Genomic DNA, 15,439 nt, shown 5'->3' with positions numbered 1-15,439 from the left:
GTAGGGTTGTTTAATAAAAAATGTCTTTGACAGCAGAACAGTGATTCGTTGAAGGGTTCAGCAGATGGAGCGGTTTAAAACCAGAACTGCTTTACATAATGAGAGAAGAGAGTGTTCTGTATTTTACTGAGTAGAAAACCTCAATCATCTAAATACTCTCATTCCAGAGGGATGATGCTTCGGTGTGAACGTGACCACAGTCGGAGCAGGATTTACTTTGGAATTGACTTGAACGAGGCCAGAGGTCCACATTCATGACACCTACCCAAAGCATCAAGCTTTGGACACGCCTCTCTGGACTGAACTAATTTCTTCTGGCTAAGACATCAGAGGAATGTGAAAGGAGCTTACAGACGTGCTGTCAGACTGTTACAGCGGGTACCAAAGTACAGGTATAACATGAGCCAACGGAGGATGGCATGGGGCCCGAATAAAGCCAGTCTGCACTTCCTCTATTTTCGTAACTCTCTGTGGAGTTGAGCTGATTATCGCGCTTGGCTGATGACCCGCTCTGAGTTAATCCTTCAATCTGAAAGGAGGGAAAACTAGTAAGAAGGAGCCGGATTCTGCCAAAAGGCTCCAAACAGAGACCTAATCAATCAATCAGAGATCAGTAACAAGTGGTCAAAATACATCGTGAACATTGTCAGCATTTAAATTACCAATTACATTTTAGTTTTAGATCTATTATTGTTGCATGTGTTATGCGTGCTTTTACTGAGTGTGGAACAATTATCTGGCCTTGGCCCAGATTAATTAGCGTTTTGGATTACATGCTACCAAATAGGGGACATAACCTGCTGTTTATTTAGATTAGAATGAAGCCGCACAGGATGAAAGAGAGTATTTTATTGGGAGTGTCCCACACTGCTGCTCCACTGGGATCCTTAATAGTTATGGAGGTGAGGCCGTCAGTCAACGGGGGTCAGACTTTGCATGCGAAGGCCACTGATCCAGGACGACACTGAATGTTGTTTCACCTCTGAGTGGCTGTGCTCCTCGGCGGCACAGTGAGTGTGAGCTGCCCGTTTCCTTCTGAAACGCGGGCAGGCGGGCGTTTTGACTGTTTAGACGTTATTCCAGGCGCTGCGCACCGTGACGACCCCCGAGGGGGACGGAGCTCACAGGGATTAATAATTCATCGTGGATATTGGACCGAGCAGCTTGAGCAAAGTGATTGTTGGAAACTGTGAGACTGAAGGTCGTCGTGTGTCACCGTTTCTGTGACGAGAGGATGATTTAGGACTTTGGAGGGGTCCAAAGAGCACAGGGAGAGAGTGATTTATACCATTACTGGACCGTCTGTATGATGTATTTACAGCATGTTTTCAGCTTGAGTGTAGTCGCCTCATCCATCCTACCCATGTCAGTTCTGAACTGTACAACCTACATTAAGCCTACTGTCAGAGCCCCATTTACAGCCACATCAGTGTACCTGAACAGATGAATCAAGTGAATGAATGTGCCCTTAGTTAAACTGCCTCCGGTACTCTGGTCTTTTTTTGTGTATATGCTGTGATGTTAGCCTTACAGGAGACGCACGTCTTTTTGTGTAATTGCTAATCTCTTTGATCTTGACTTTTGCAGCAAAAAAACAAACACATTTAAACTGACTAGTGAAGAAAGCGGACCGTCTTTAAGCCCATCTAACAAGCGCTATGAGAGACGTCTTCTGAGGAACTGGTGGAGAAACATCATCAAGACTCGTGACTTTTTCTGTCCCCTTGATGTGGAAATGGGAAAGTATTTGTAAACACATAAGGGACAATTTTACACACCAGCCATAGGGTCAGTGTGTCTGTCTTGTTGTAAAGACCTTCCTCCAGAGCAACTTGTAGTTGTAAGAGGGCTTTTCCTTTGTCTGCGGAGACCCAGTGTTTTCTTGGTGGCTGGCTACCGCAGCGATAACCACAGGGACTTGATAACACATCCCTCCAATCTAAATCAAACTCAGACCGCCCACCACTGACCCCTGGGCTGTCCGCCCTCCAGCAGCGGTAATCAGCGGGAAGCGGAGCCGGCTGTCACGCCGTCCTGTGGTTGGGATCACATTACTCTAATAGTCTGAGACGGGCCGACAGATAGCTCTATTACTGCGCTCGTACAATTACTGGGCCTTTGCTCTGGTTGACGGGGCAGCCCGAACAGGCACAAGATTAAAGACTTCCACCTGCACTGGTGGAAAACCAGCGGGAAATCACCGGGCCAGATAAGTAGGAAAGGAGAGACGGAAAGTCGGGGTGAACACAGGAAACATAAGAAACTCGGCGTTCCTAAACATTTCAATCAGTCAGTCGTCAAGAAAGCTTCGAGTGATGAGCACACCTACTGCCATACTAAGCTGGTTGTGAAATAGTCACAGATGCAGCACCCTAATGGAACAACCTCCTGTCCGTCCAGCCCCACACTGCTGACTTCTTGAGCTCTGGCTCTAGGAGAGCGAGAGATCCGGCGCTTGGATATTGTTTCCAGAGGTGTCCCTTACAGAGGATAAAGTGAGTTTATGTAAAATCTGTGTTTGTGGGAAGACAGGCTTGTTAACTGGGCCTCGGGCCCAACGCAGCACACGGAGGGAATTAAGTGGACCGAATGGATATAACAGCTATGCCGTTAGCCGGTGTGAACTCAGGAGATATGGACGCTTGTCTCGAAAAACCAGCAACATTTCCTCATCTGGAAAAGCAGGACATGTGTGCTCTCTGGATGGGGTAATTACAGTGCCATGAGGAGCATGGAATGATGTTAGAAAGCAAGTGCTTGAGGAACAGGAGGGGTCTGGACACAGATTGAAACCAGAGTTGTATCAGTAGGGAGTATAAGGTATTCAACATGCACATTATAATAAGTTATGTATAACGTGAACTTCTGGGAACAGTATATTTTACTCCCGTCTACTCCTACTGACAATATGGGCAGTATATTCCTATTTTTCTAAGCACATCTCAGAGCCTGCGGGACTAGTTATCTGGCTGCATGTATCCAGCTTGACTAATCACGTGGTCCTGGAGGGTTGACAGAGAAGTAAAAACTTCCTGTGGCGCTTTTCTCCCGCTTTAACCGCCGTTGTAATTCTCTTCAAAGAGAGGCCTTAAGAACACTGCAGCCGGTCATCAGCAATGTAAATGTAACATTACGGAGGTAAACGTTACAAGGGGAGGGAGAGTCCCTGTGTGATGCTCAATGCACAAAGTAGACTTTATGACGGCACCAGAGGTTACACAGCCTCACTGATCCAGTGAAATGGCTCAACAGACCAGACAGAATGCCACAAGCTTTTGTACAGACATTCATGGATTCCAGTCACTGTATCAAAGTGACTTTTCATCTGCTCAAACGTCAGGTCAAAATCACAATGTGTCTTTGGGTAATGACTGAGTACTCCCCTCAGATGCTTACAAAATGTTGCCGTGCTAACACATGGAACTGAGATGGTTCACATAATAAACCTGTTGCCTTCACATTGAGCTCATATCTCCTCTGTGTGTAGTACATCTTCACAGAGCTACTAGTCATTATATATGACCTCCAGTGTATTTGGGGTGGAGGTCAACATCAGCATGGCTAGACACCATAGTGAGAGTTTTGTAGCGCAATATTGCTTATCTTATTTAGGATGAGTAATAGGTAAATACTTGTTTTGAAGGAAAAATAACACGATAAGAAAAAAGTTTACATTGAAAGGTGGTCAGTTTTAACATTTGTAATAACACCATATTGAAAGATTTCATAGTTTTAAAGAAAACAGAAAATCCATCGTCACAAACTTATTGGAAAACCAAAATAAGAATAATAAACTTCCTTTTTTTTCTCCACAAAACCTTGCTGAGCCCCCTCGGACATTTTCTCATTTCCCCTCTTGGGGTGAATAATATTTAAGCATGACCTAAGGGTGCAGCTAATCCAAACATTTTGTGTTAGTGTCTGAATGCCATTTTACGGCACAATGGATCCATGGTGAAAAACGGCCGTGCTTTTCGGACTCGCTCGAGCCTTGAACACGTAACAGCTTCCCAGAAACAATGCTAGACAGTTTCCTCGGGAAAAAAAAAGTTCCTCTCGGGAGAGGAAACGTAGAAGAGCACCAGTCAACACTTGCCCCTCTCTGCTTCTCCGCTCGCCTGCAGATACATTCATCAGAGGACACGGAACGAAGTGGATGGACTGATGAACATGCCCCTCGGGGTTAAATTCCCTGCTGTTTTTGCCGGCACAAATAGCACTAATGATACGGTTATGGCCACGCAGTGCTTGCTGGTAGTTCTGCACGTTGAAACAATGCAGGCTGATGTGTCACTCATGTCAAACATTCATCTTTCCTTTCTTTAATGTACAGACAGGCACTGAACTTGAGACGTTGCTGGGCCAAATGAGATAGCTCAGAGCAGTGTAACATTAGCTTCACACGCTGAGTGAATGACATGGGGGCAGAGGGCAGGAGAAAGGGAGAGTGGTGAGTCAGTGTGTCTGTGGGGAATCCAGGCCATCCATCAGAGGTTTGTTCCACTCCCTGCTAAGCTTGATGAACCTCTCCCAGGTCTCTGAGGTTAAGGTCAGCATTGATGTGACACAATCAAAGAGGACTTTGCAGTCAATGTAAAAAGCTCAAAAGGTAAGACATATTGATATACAGCGATATGACAGGTCCTCCTCACCCTGCATTTTAAAACCCAGTCCTAAAAGGTTTTGTATAGCCAGCTATCTATCACATTTAGCTTGAATTATATAGACTGATTGCAGATATTTACTTGCAACATACAAAGAAACATATGCAATATGCATATACTAAGCACTGATTTGCGGGTCAAATGTTCAAAATCGGGCATATAAATAATAGATAAACAATATTTCAAGAGCATTGAAAACAGGTTGTAACTTCAAGTTAAAAATATAATGATAACTTTTGATTTTTTCAAGTAGCCCGTAAAGTTTCGTTTTATTTCAAGATACAAAACAACATTCAGTTTTTACTTGATAAACTACATTTATGTATGTATCTTACAACATTCCAAGTCAAAAGTCACTAAACATCTGTACAAAACCTCATGGAAATCAATCCAGAGGTTGCTGAGATCTTTCCGTCTGGGCCACAGAGTCCTCAGTCGCGTGTGTGTACTGTTAGATCTGAAAGCTGGTATCAAACAGCTGATAGCCAAACACCCTGCACACATCACACCGGTAGCATCATCCTCCTGGCTGAGATGATAATAATAACAGTGAGAATGAATAAATTGCAGCTCTCATCAAACTGCAGTACGAGACAAATAATGTTCAGAGAAGTGAACACAGTTGTAGTCCAGAGATTTACACAAAAGCAAAAAAATGAATTGCATGTTTTCACAGATGTGAACCTGACAGTTTGCGTCGCTTGAGAGACATTTCATTTCTCACAAGCACAATGCACATCGAGCTCCGGGGGCCCGGATCCCTCCGTGGACCCCACCTACCGTACGGAGGCTGCACAGCAGATGAAAGGGGTGAGAGGGCCTTCACAGACGAGCCTCAAGTACATCTGGAGAAGTTGACTATGCAAACAGTCAGTCCCCAAAGCCGGAGCGACCTGGCACATATATGGCACCTGTGGTAATCCACTGGCCCGTGTCCAACAAGCAACACGAGAAGGTCTTTAACCATATCCAGCTAGGTATCAAATGAGGCTTTGGGAATGTAGGAATAGCAGACAATTATTGTTATTACATGCTCATTACCGCCATATGAATGATTGTGTACTCCCTGGACATGTTCTGACCGCCTTTTAGCAATTTATAGAACCACACAGCCAGATGAAGAATGCGTTGGCTGAACATGCAAGCAGATGGGCGGGAGAAGGCCTTTGTGCTGCATGTGTCCCACAGTACATGCGGGTTAGAAAAATAAATCCGCAGAGCGTGAGGATGGCAGGGCGACCTGTAAATTTATATTCTACATGAGACGAGGAAAGCAGAGACTGGGGCTTTTGGAGGACCGAGGGGAGTTGGTGATTCGGGTAATGAGCCGGCAGGAGAGAAACTCGCCTCAACTGGAGTGGGAATCCAGGGAGTGAAACGTGACGTGTTTTGGACAAAAGACAAACCACCAGATCCCAGCACCCACCGAGACATCAGGGGACGGGGGGGAATTTCCGACTAAAGAGGCCACCATCCACAGGAAACGTTAATGGCTTCAAACACTCTTGACGCAATGAAATTAACTCTTAATGTACAGCTTCCTTGACTTTGTTGATATATTTTCCCGAAAGTGTAACCACAGCAGAAAAACAGATCGGCGTTTTCAAATCGCATCACCGATACTGTATCTACTCTGCTTTATGTTTCACGTCTATGTAAGCACCCTTCGTTTTCAAGCCCGACCCTGAATGTGTTTTCACAGTGACACATTTAAACAGGATCCGGGACTATCGGTGTGTGGGAACGGCACCATACCACTGGCAGAGCAATGCTGCTGCTGTCATCTCTGTGCAAACAGTGCAACATCTCCACTGCACTGTGCCTGTCTTCATGTGGCAAACGCGCCCCAGTGAAACATTGCACGTAATAGACCCGATTTGTGTTAAATACTAATAATACTAACGGTGCAGCCGTGAAAATGTCTTGTCAATTATATTAAATTGATGTCCGCAAAGATTGGTTTCTGAATACTTGCTTTCTTCATCCCCAGATCAATTATTTTTTACCATCACTTTGGTTTATGACCTGCAAAACTAAGGACACCGCAATCAGATTCTGCTGTACTTTTGTGTTTTCTACTAATTAGCTAATAGTAGCATGCTAACACACTAAATTAAGATGGTGAAAATAGTGAAAATCACACATAGCTGTTTACCTTTCCATTAAACCTAAGATTTGATCTCAGCAGGGTGTCATTGGCAATTTACAGTTCAACAAATATCTTTAAGAAAAGAGTATTCTGTGTGACTGACCAACTGAGCTCGCTTGACCTCAAAAGTCGACACTGCCCTCGTAACCAGTGCCGTGTCTTGTTCAGGTCATCGTTACCATGCAGACCTCAGTGGATGGGGTGAGAAAACACCTCACTTATATTGACAAAGCCATGTAAGTGCTTGTAAAAAAAAACTCTTGTAAAATCTTTACAAGACTCGCTCAGCTCGGTCAAATGGCCTTCTGTATGAATCCTGACCCTCCGAGAGTCAAGTTCAGAGGAGTTGGTTACTAAATAGGTGTCCAATGAACCAAAGACTGGCTGAGCGGTTGTACCAGTTGAGGGCGGGATTAATAACAGCTTAATAGATGACAGAAAACACGAGAAAAACAACAAAAATCCTCTTTTTTTCTGACATAGGTAAAACAGTGAAGATATATGCTTTCAACGATGTGAGAACGCTGAACATGAGAAAATGTAACAGTCCAACTCGCGAAGTAGGAAGCGAGGGCTGCCGTTCTCATACGTACAGCAAGTCCTCAGACTGACCCGTTTTGTATTCTAGACTGATGAAAACTCTTGGAGCATGGAAATGGCAACCACAATCAAATATCCTGACAGGCATATGTCTGTTTGTGCGGGCGCCAGCGCCAGCGGCAGATACCGGTGTCTCCCTCTCCATATGTCTGTCAGCAGCGCAGACCACAGCAGATTACCTCACTCTCACTTAATCAGGAGAGATGAGAACACCGCCGGGTCATGGGAACCAGGTCACCCTCACTTCAAGGGCCAGTGTGTAGCATGTAGTTTTCTTAATATATATGTTGTATATATGTTGTGTTTTTCGTGACCTTAGAAGGAGGCGGTTATATCTACATAAACAGCGGGTTCTCTTCATGGAGCCGGCCGCCATGTTTCTACAGTAGCCCGGAACAGACAAACCAAACACCGACTCTTGAGAGCCCCATTCATGTTTTCACGCTGGCCAACGTTCTCCAACAAATTTGGCACACGAGACAAAAACAGTAACCAAAAGCTAGTTATCAAAGTAGGAATCCGTCTGAGAAGCACTGCCACACATTCATAAATGAAAAACTAGATAACTAATTAGGCGATATGACAACAAAAAAATACAATAAAATGGATCAATCAGATCAAAGTGTGTGTCTGTAATCTAATTAATTGCACATTTTTTCTAAATCAAGTCCCAAGAGCTCATAACAGGTGACAGTACAGCATATAGGCTGTCAAATCATTCTAATGCGAGTACAGACGAGCATTATGGGTCGTAGCGTCAAATCACAGTTGCATTAAGTTTAATTTCACTAAAGTCCTCCATGTTGGCTTAACACACAACGACTGGCATCCTGTCCCTTCCTCTACTCTTTGTGTGTGTGTGTGTGTGTGTGTGTGTGTGTGTGTGTGTGTGTGTGTGTGTGTGTGTGTGTGTAAAAGGGGTTAATACTGTATGCATGTAAATTAAGCTTGTAGAAAGTGTGACAGGAATGTAGCTGGCTGAGCTTTTATCTGAAACATGTCAGTCTGCGCACGTACAATCTCATGTCTCTTGAGAATGCACTGCCGACTGAGCGGACGAAATAGTACAAGTACAATCCGCCGCATTGTGTGCTTCCGACTGTCTTTCCATTGTTCATTGTTCACAGGTATTTTTTTTTGTCAACCTGTGCATGCCGCTGCGATGTACTTTTACTGTACGGTGCATTACATTGTGCCATTACATGAGGTCATAGGCCACGATGAAAGAAACATTTTCTAATTATACAAATAGGATAATAGCTTGTGTGAATAGTTAATGCCAGAAGAAGTGACAGTGATGGATCAGGCAGTTTCTTGAAAGCTGGCATCAAAGTACTGCAGAGCATGGCTTTAATAGTAGTCTTTGCTCTGCTAAGTGTCCATGTTAATGGCAGATAAAGTGATGTTTGTCAAAGAATCATTATATGCTAACTTAAAGTATTAACGTTTTAAAAGGTTCCTGAAAGCTGATTTCTACTGAACAAGTTGCCTTTTTATTACTGGCATTTGTCTTTACTTGTTTTGAGAAAATTAGGTCAGGACAAGACGGCAACCTCTGAGTCTGAAAGGTTACGCCAATGCAGAAGTGCCTTATACCTGCATTCTTTCTAATGGCCAGCAGGGGGCGACTCCTCTGGTTGCAAAAACAAGTCAGATTGTGGAGAAGTCTGTAAGAAAATGACTCTACTTGATCTATTCCCTCAGTAAACATTGTAAACATGAGTTTATGGTCTTAATCGCTATTTTAAAGTCTTCTTCAATACAGCGTGATGTTCATTTTGTAAATTATGTTCCCATTTAGAATAAAACAGACCATAAAGCAGGCCAAAATTACCACTATAACCCTTACAGAACAGCCTAAAGTGTCCAACAAACCTCCACAGCGGTAACCTCTTTCATACACATAGCACACACCAAAAGCTGTTTAATGTCTTTTTTTTCAGGGGAAACTGTTTTGATTAGAGTGGCACAGTGCCATGCAGGCGATGAATAAAGAAAGCGACTCCGCAGAAACAAACCCCTCCCTCCAGGCCCGACGAAACCTCGCGCAGTCTGGACGAAAATGTGAGCGGGCAAGGCGACACACCAGACTGAGCCGAGACTTCATAACAAATCAATCACATTAGAGCAAACGAAAGCTTAAACAGGTAGAACGGGTCCTGACAGACGACGGCTGATAGGAGTTCAAAAGGTCAGAGCACGGTTCACCCGCTGAAGAGTGGCGAAAAAAAAAGAAGAAAGATAACAAAACAAATGTGGTGTCTTTCCCTCTGGCTGTATCGTGTAAGCTCTAGTTGTGTTAGTCATAACAGAGTTGTCACCTCCGGTCCGTCATCAGTCACGTTCCACCGAACCAATAAAGATAAGCATCTGCACATGTTCGTCATAATGGAGGACGTTTAAGAACATGTCAAGGGCAATTCATTTCAACCTATCGCACTATCCATTCAACCAAAAGACCTACTCCTCTCCCTGAGCATGTTGGGTTCTTTCTTTCTAAATTCAGACCTTTGTCCTATAGAAGCAGTTATGCACAGCTAACAAAAGAAAGGAGAGATAGACAAAAAAGATGGATCTATGATGAACTAAAGAGGGGCCTTATTGGCATATATTGGCGACTCCCTATGCAGCAGCACAGCGTGCTGATGTCACACAGAGGTCACCAGAACGCAGACGGTCAGCTGAACAGTAGGTCTGTCTTGTTACAAGGATTTTATTATTTTAAAAAAAGGCCCTTTAACTACGAGGTAAAACTGTGTGGCAAGGGTAGGAATTAAGTGTGTGTGTGTGTGTGTGTGTGTGTGTGTGTGTGTGTGTGTGTGTGTGTGTGTGTGTGTGTGTGTGTGTGTGTGTGTGTGTGTGTGTGTGTGTCTCACTGGTATGAAACAACATTGCATCACCTGGCATCTATTTTGCGGAACACAGGCGTTTTAAGGCGGTTACACATGTCACAGCTGCAGCAGTAAAACTGGCCTCCTGGCTCCCACCTTGACTTTCTTTTCTTTCTTTTTTCATGATGAATAACAATAATATGATAGTTTAAACGTTTCCCACGGGGCAAATGGTTGCCAAATAAAGTCAGGCCCCTGCTTATTTTGAAAACCAACGGTACCAGATTAAGGTCTGCATGCCTGCCAGGGTCCGAGACACTCGACGCCAGAGTCATGCCAAGAGTCGTTACTGAGACCTCTGGTCCAGGAACCATTGTTCAGAGCCAGCAACCAAGCCTGGTTTCCACTTTGACAAGACAAGCAGTACGACGTGACAAAACGCACCATGCAGCCAAAACCGCGAGAGACAGAAACAAGAGCACAGCCTCGAAACAAAAGCTACCTCTGACAAAACCAATCAAAACGATAACAGTAAGTGAGAAATCGGCCAGAATTTGAGTTTAAAACTTCATCAACAGAAGATGAAGTGTCAAAGAGTTCTATGAACTGGCTTGCAGACATATTTATTGAAGTTAGCATGCTAACTAGCTATCCCCGGCCCGTTCTGTCTTGGAACACCACTTTTTCCTCCAGAAGCGACAGTGAGTCGGTGTGGCTTCCAGTCTGACCTCAGTCTGACCGGAGAGGACAAAGACGAGCTGCACGGAGGGTTAAACAGTGAACTACACGAGGTATTTGGACATTGATAGTTTTGTTTACTGGATTTAATCCAATGTGACAGAAACGAAAACACCTATTGCACCCTGACATTGTCCTCCTGCGGCAGCTCTAGAAGAGCTCATATGCATGACCTAAGTAATCAATTGGTCTTGACGGCCATTACTATTATTAATTATCAACATCAAACATGTCATACTATGACTGTTGTTTTTGCCAACATCATAGTGACCATTACACATGCAAAGAGGCCAATGTGCAGGAATAACCAGACACCAGATGTTTCAGAGTTTAATCAAGAGGCCTAACTAGTGTGACAGTGAAAAGCACAAACAATACCATCGACCCAGAAGTTCACGACGCTAAATGGAATTAGGCCATCAAAAAAAAAAAAACGCCAGAATCCTGTGATTATTCAGACTGTGATATTTAAAAATGTCTTTGAGTTGACGGTGTTGATGTAATTCAACTGTGTTGATGTAATTCATTAAAAAAAAGGACAATGCACATACATTAGTGCTCGAGTCATCATAACTCCATGGTACTTCCATGGGAAAATGTTTCAAATCAACTCACCTGTGACACCAGGTGCACGCAGTCACCATTAGCCCTCATTTCAACACCACGAGGCAGGTGTTTAACATTTGCAAGTTACAAAAAAAAGACACGGACACAAGGAAGTGCTTCAGCGCTTGAGTCAAGCGGAACCGCTAACAGCAAGGCTCGGGACAAAACATAATTAAATCGCCCTTTCCACACAAGTCTGCGTGCTCCGACACAAGGCTCTTTGCGGCGACTGACCGATGGGAGACAAATTTAGAAAAGAAAGAACAATATCGTTACAGAGGTACGGTAAGTAAATGTTTTTAAATTCTTTTTTTTTTTTAAATCCCTTTCTTTTGTTCATCTTTAACGGCAAACATGTGAGGAACGGAGCACTATCAGCCCGTTCTATCTGCCATCTGGTTCTCGTTGGCTCGAGAGGAGATTATAGACGATGAAGGAGGTTCTGATCCAACATGTGGTTTGCACCTAGCCTCCTCCACCCGCTTTTTTTGTTCACACAAAGCTTACCACAAGCTGTGACCTACTCCACTCCTCCAGACCATGCCGATGACCCAGTCTGTCTGTGTTGCGGGGAATGTTACACCACGCAGGCCGAGGCATGTGGGCCTCTGCCTGGTTAAAGCTGGCTAATGGGCCCCAGATCAGGGCTCACCAAGCACTAAGGCCCGGGATCATGTTTCATTGGATGCAGATGCCTGCTTGTGGATCTGGCTTTATATTGGCAATGACATCATTAGCTCAACCTGCTGGAAAAGCATGAGGGTGGCAGTGGCCGGGACTGTGTTTCTGATCTGGTTTGAGAGTTTTGGTGATGTGCCTTAAGTGCTACAACGTGGACCAAATGAATTTAAACGACAACCATTCCCTTTCACAATGGTCGTCGCCAAAGTTAGAAAACATAAAGACAATAGTGTGCCTGCTAGACATTTCTATTACATTTTTTAGTGTTATATCTGAATTTGAAATTCACTTTGTACATAAAATTCATTACGTCTAAAACCTTAAAGAGAAAGGCTTTTTACATTTTTAAAAAAAAGACTTTAGTGTTTGATTAAAAAAAAAAAGTGCTGCTTAATAATTTGTCCAGAGTTTCTTTCGAGCTTTAGTTAGGATCCCACTTAAATGTAAATAGGAAGCGTCCTCTTGATGAAATCCACATCAAATTTCAAGGCAATCTGGCAGGTTGCTTTGGAGATTTCTTTTGTGGGGTTTCAAAGTGCCAGACAGACATCTTTAGGCCCAACGCTAGCGGGGCGAAACTGTTTTTGAAGTTGGATCATCTAGCACAGTCTGTGAAATGATGCCTTCCCAAACTCCCAAAGTGTGCACTTGAAACGCAGTTCAGAGCCTTTCACTGCGAGAGTTTCACTCACACTCACACTGAAGGTCGAGAAGGTCAGTCAGCAATTCCCACTTCTGAAGACGGTGTTACAGCTGAGGCAGCATGGGTGAGTGGATGAGTGATGTTGAGGCATGGAGACACTCAGACACAGGCACACCTCCTTTAATCACAAACCTCTTCCCAACAGCTGTTCAGCGTACTCCGCTCTAGGGACACCCATCTCGTGGGGTCAGAGGTCCCAAGGAGCCATTCCTGATATATGGCATCGACACGTCACAACTGGATGTGGCTGATTCGTGTGTGGATGTGGCTGACTCGTGTGGCACACAAGTGGAGAATTCTCACTGTTGCACCCAGTTTCAAATGGACATGCAAGACAGTGAATGGATTTTATGTTTTTCGAGGAATTTGGCTCACATTTGCACTCAATATGGATGCAAGCTTGGCTACTGTCTGCAAGATGTATAATGAGCCTCATGTCAGATGGATTAAAGGTCTCTGAGTTATATGTTTCCCACCTGGCTGACCTGTGCACACTGCTCTCAGCAGACAAAAACAGAGCTTCCAAAGTCAAATCCGAGCTTTGGTTGACAATGAGGCCAGAAGAACAGATAAATGTGGGTTAATGTTGTTACGTAAATAAGTGCAGTTCATCATGCCTCGAAAAGGAGTGCTATGTGACTCATTGCAGTCCTAAAAGGTTCAGATATGAACGTGAGTGACTTGCACATCAGATCACAGTGGAGGTGACTTGGTAGGTTGAACTACTACTGTTTGAGTTGATCCTTTCTTATCTAGGCTCCCAGAAAGGTGTTACACCCAACTACTGAATAAACACACTTTACCTTTGTTCTTAATTGGTACAATTATGTTAAACCATGCCAATATGAGTATTATTTAAATGCATGAATAAGGAGAAGAGGTTTGGCATTGACAAAAATAGGACAGGATGCATTAACCTGCTGTGCGGTGGGGACCATCCATCTTGGATGATGGATCGCTTCACCTAGTCACCTAGAATAGTTTCATCTTCAAATCCAAAGTCAAAAATATGATTCACTTGACTGGAATTAATCTTAAACTGATGAAAGGTAGAACAACCGAAACCGCTTCACCAACTAAACCAATGGTTAACGTCCACGGTGTTTTTACGCCGAGCGCTGCACAATTTTGCCTCCCACTCACCGAGAGATGGGTGATAGATTTAATCGATGTTTAGGGAGCTGCCACCTAGAAGCAGGCCCTCGGCGTCTGGAGCACTTTGGGGTTCAGAGTCTGGCCAGAGGACAGCTTGACACCAATGATTTGCTCGAACCATTTGCGAATTGTTTCGAACAAATTGGATCTGCAGGAATCACGAATTCCCCCAAATGAGCTCGGGGACATCTGGAACAGGGCGAAAATCAGCGAAGGGAACCTAACGACAACAGAGCGGACGGATGAAGATTATCCCAGCGGTGTTACGTAACCATCATATCCAGTGATACCCAGTGAAAGTTGACACAAGGCTTTCGCACTCTGGCCATCTCCAGTAAGACTCTGAAAACAGACGGTGAAAACATTCAACATGGTGGCTTCCAATCAACACGCTCACCGGGGTCTAAGCCGAACAACCTCTCAGCTGGTTCCCTGCTCTCTGACATGTCTGTCTGGCTCTCTGGTGGGGCTCCAGCATGCAGACGATAGTGATCAAACGCAAACTGGAGAATAAACTACGTGTGGTGCTGTTGGATCCAGACATGACACACTCTGGGGCGCCTGGCGCAGCTCCAATCTAAAGATCAATCCCAACAGGTCATGGATTTAACAACTCCGACCAAGCTCAGAAAGATCTGGCTGCCTCTGCATTAAAAGCAACAAAACAAAGTAGGTCCAGATATCGAAAAACACAGATGAGACAGACAACAGAGCTGGCTGCCGCAAACAATGATGTGATTAACTAAGTCTGCTTGGCAGCGAGGAAGCATTCCTTGCGTTTTAATAACTGCGGATGAGTTTTTTAGGCCTCAGTCTCCACATGTGCTTCAGCCGAATGAAGACATTTTGTGCACATGATGTAAGTCAAAAACATTGCTTTTCGGCAACGTTAAAGGAAACTTATCCATCAAAGTGTGCGTGTTCCCACTGTGGACGTCTATTGGGACATACAAAGATCTCAGCTCAAACTGATGGAAAGGGTTTGGCTACTTAAGGTCCATTCTGAGAGGAGAGGCAACAGCAGTAGTATGCATTTAAGACATTTATAGGAGTTGAATTAGTTAGTGGGAACAGCATTAATCAAACACCTTTGACTTTTGCTGTCAGGGCGTCGCATTTATCAGCAGACTTGTTAATGTTAAATTTCAATAACAAGTGTGCTCTAGTAACATTTTTAATTAGTGTTTTTCTTATTTGTATTTAATTTGAGAAGTTGTTATAGCAATTGAATAAAGCTGTTAAATGCGATCGGCCCGCCAGTGAAAATAAAAGTCTTATTGTTTCATTGTGGTCTCCACGGCTTGCCAAACTA

The 15,439-nt window shown here is 44.0% G+C and overlaps 1 protein-coding gene across 1 annotated transcript in view; it reads right to left on the bottom strand.

The window, feature by feature from the left end:
* si:ch211-196i2.1 (collagen alpha-2(I) chain) overlaps window positions 1-15,439 on the bottom strand; it is a 77,851-nt gene that overhangs the window by 61,491 nt on the left and 921 nt on the right. The window lies entirely within an intron of this gene.

Source organism: Clinocottus analis, unplaced genomic scaffold, assembly GCF_023055335.1.
Source record: "Clinocottus analis isolate CAN_PGR_092001 unplaced genomic scaffold, fCliAna1.0.p SCAF_13, whole genome shotgun sequence".
Lineage (NCBI taxonomy): Eukaryota > Metazoa > Chordata > Actinopteri > Perciformes > Cottidae > Clinocottus > Clinocottus analis.
Note: the sequence above shows the minus strand (reverse complement) of the source record. Positions and strands in the feature narration are given on the sequence as shown.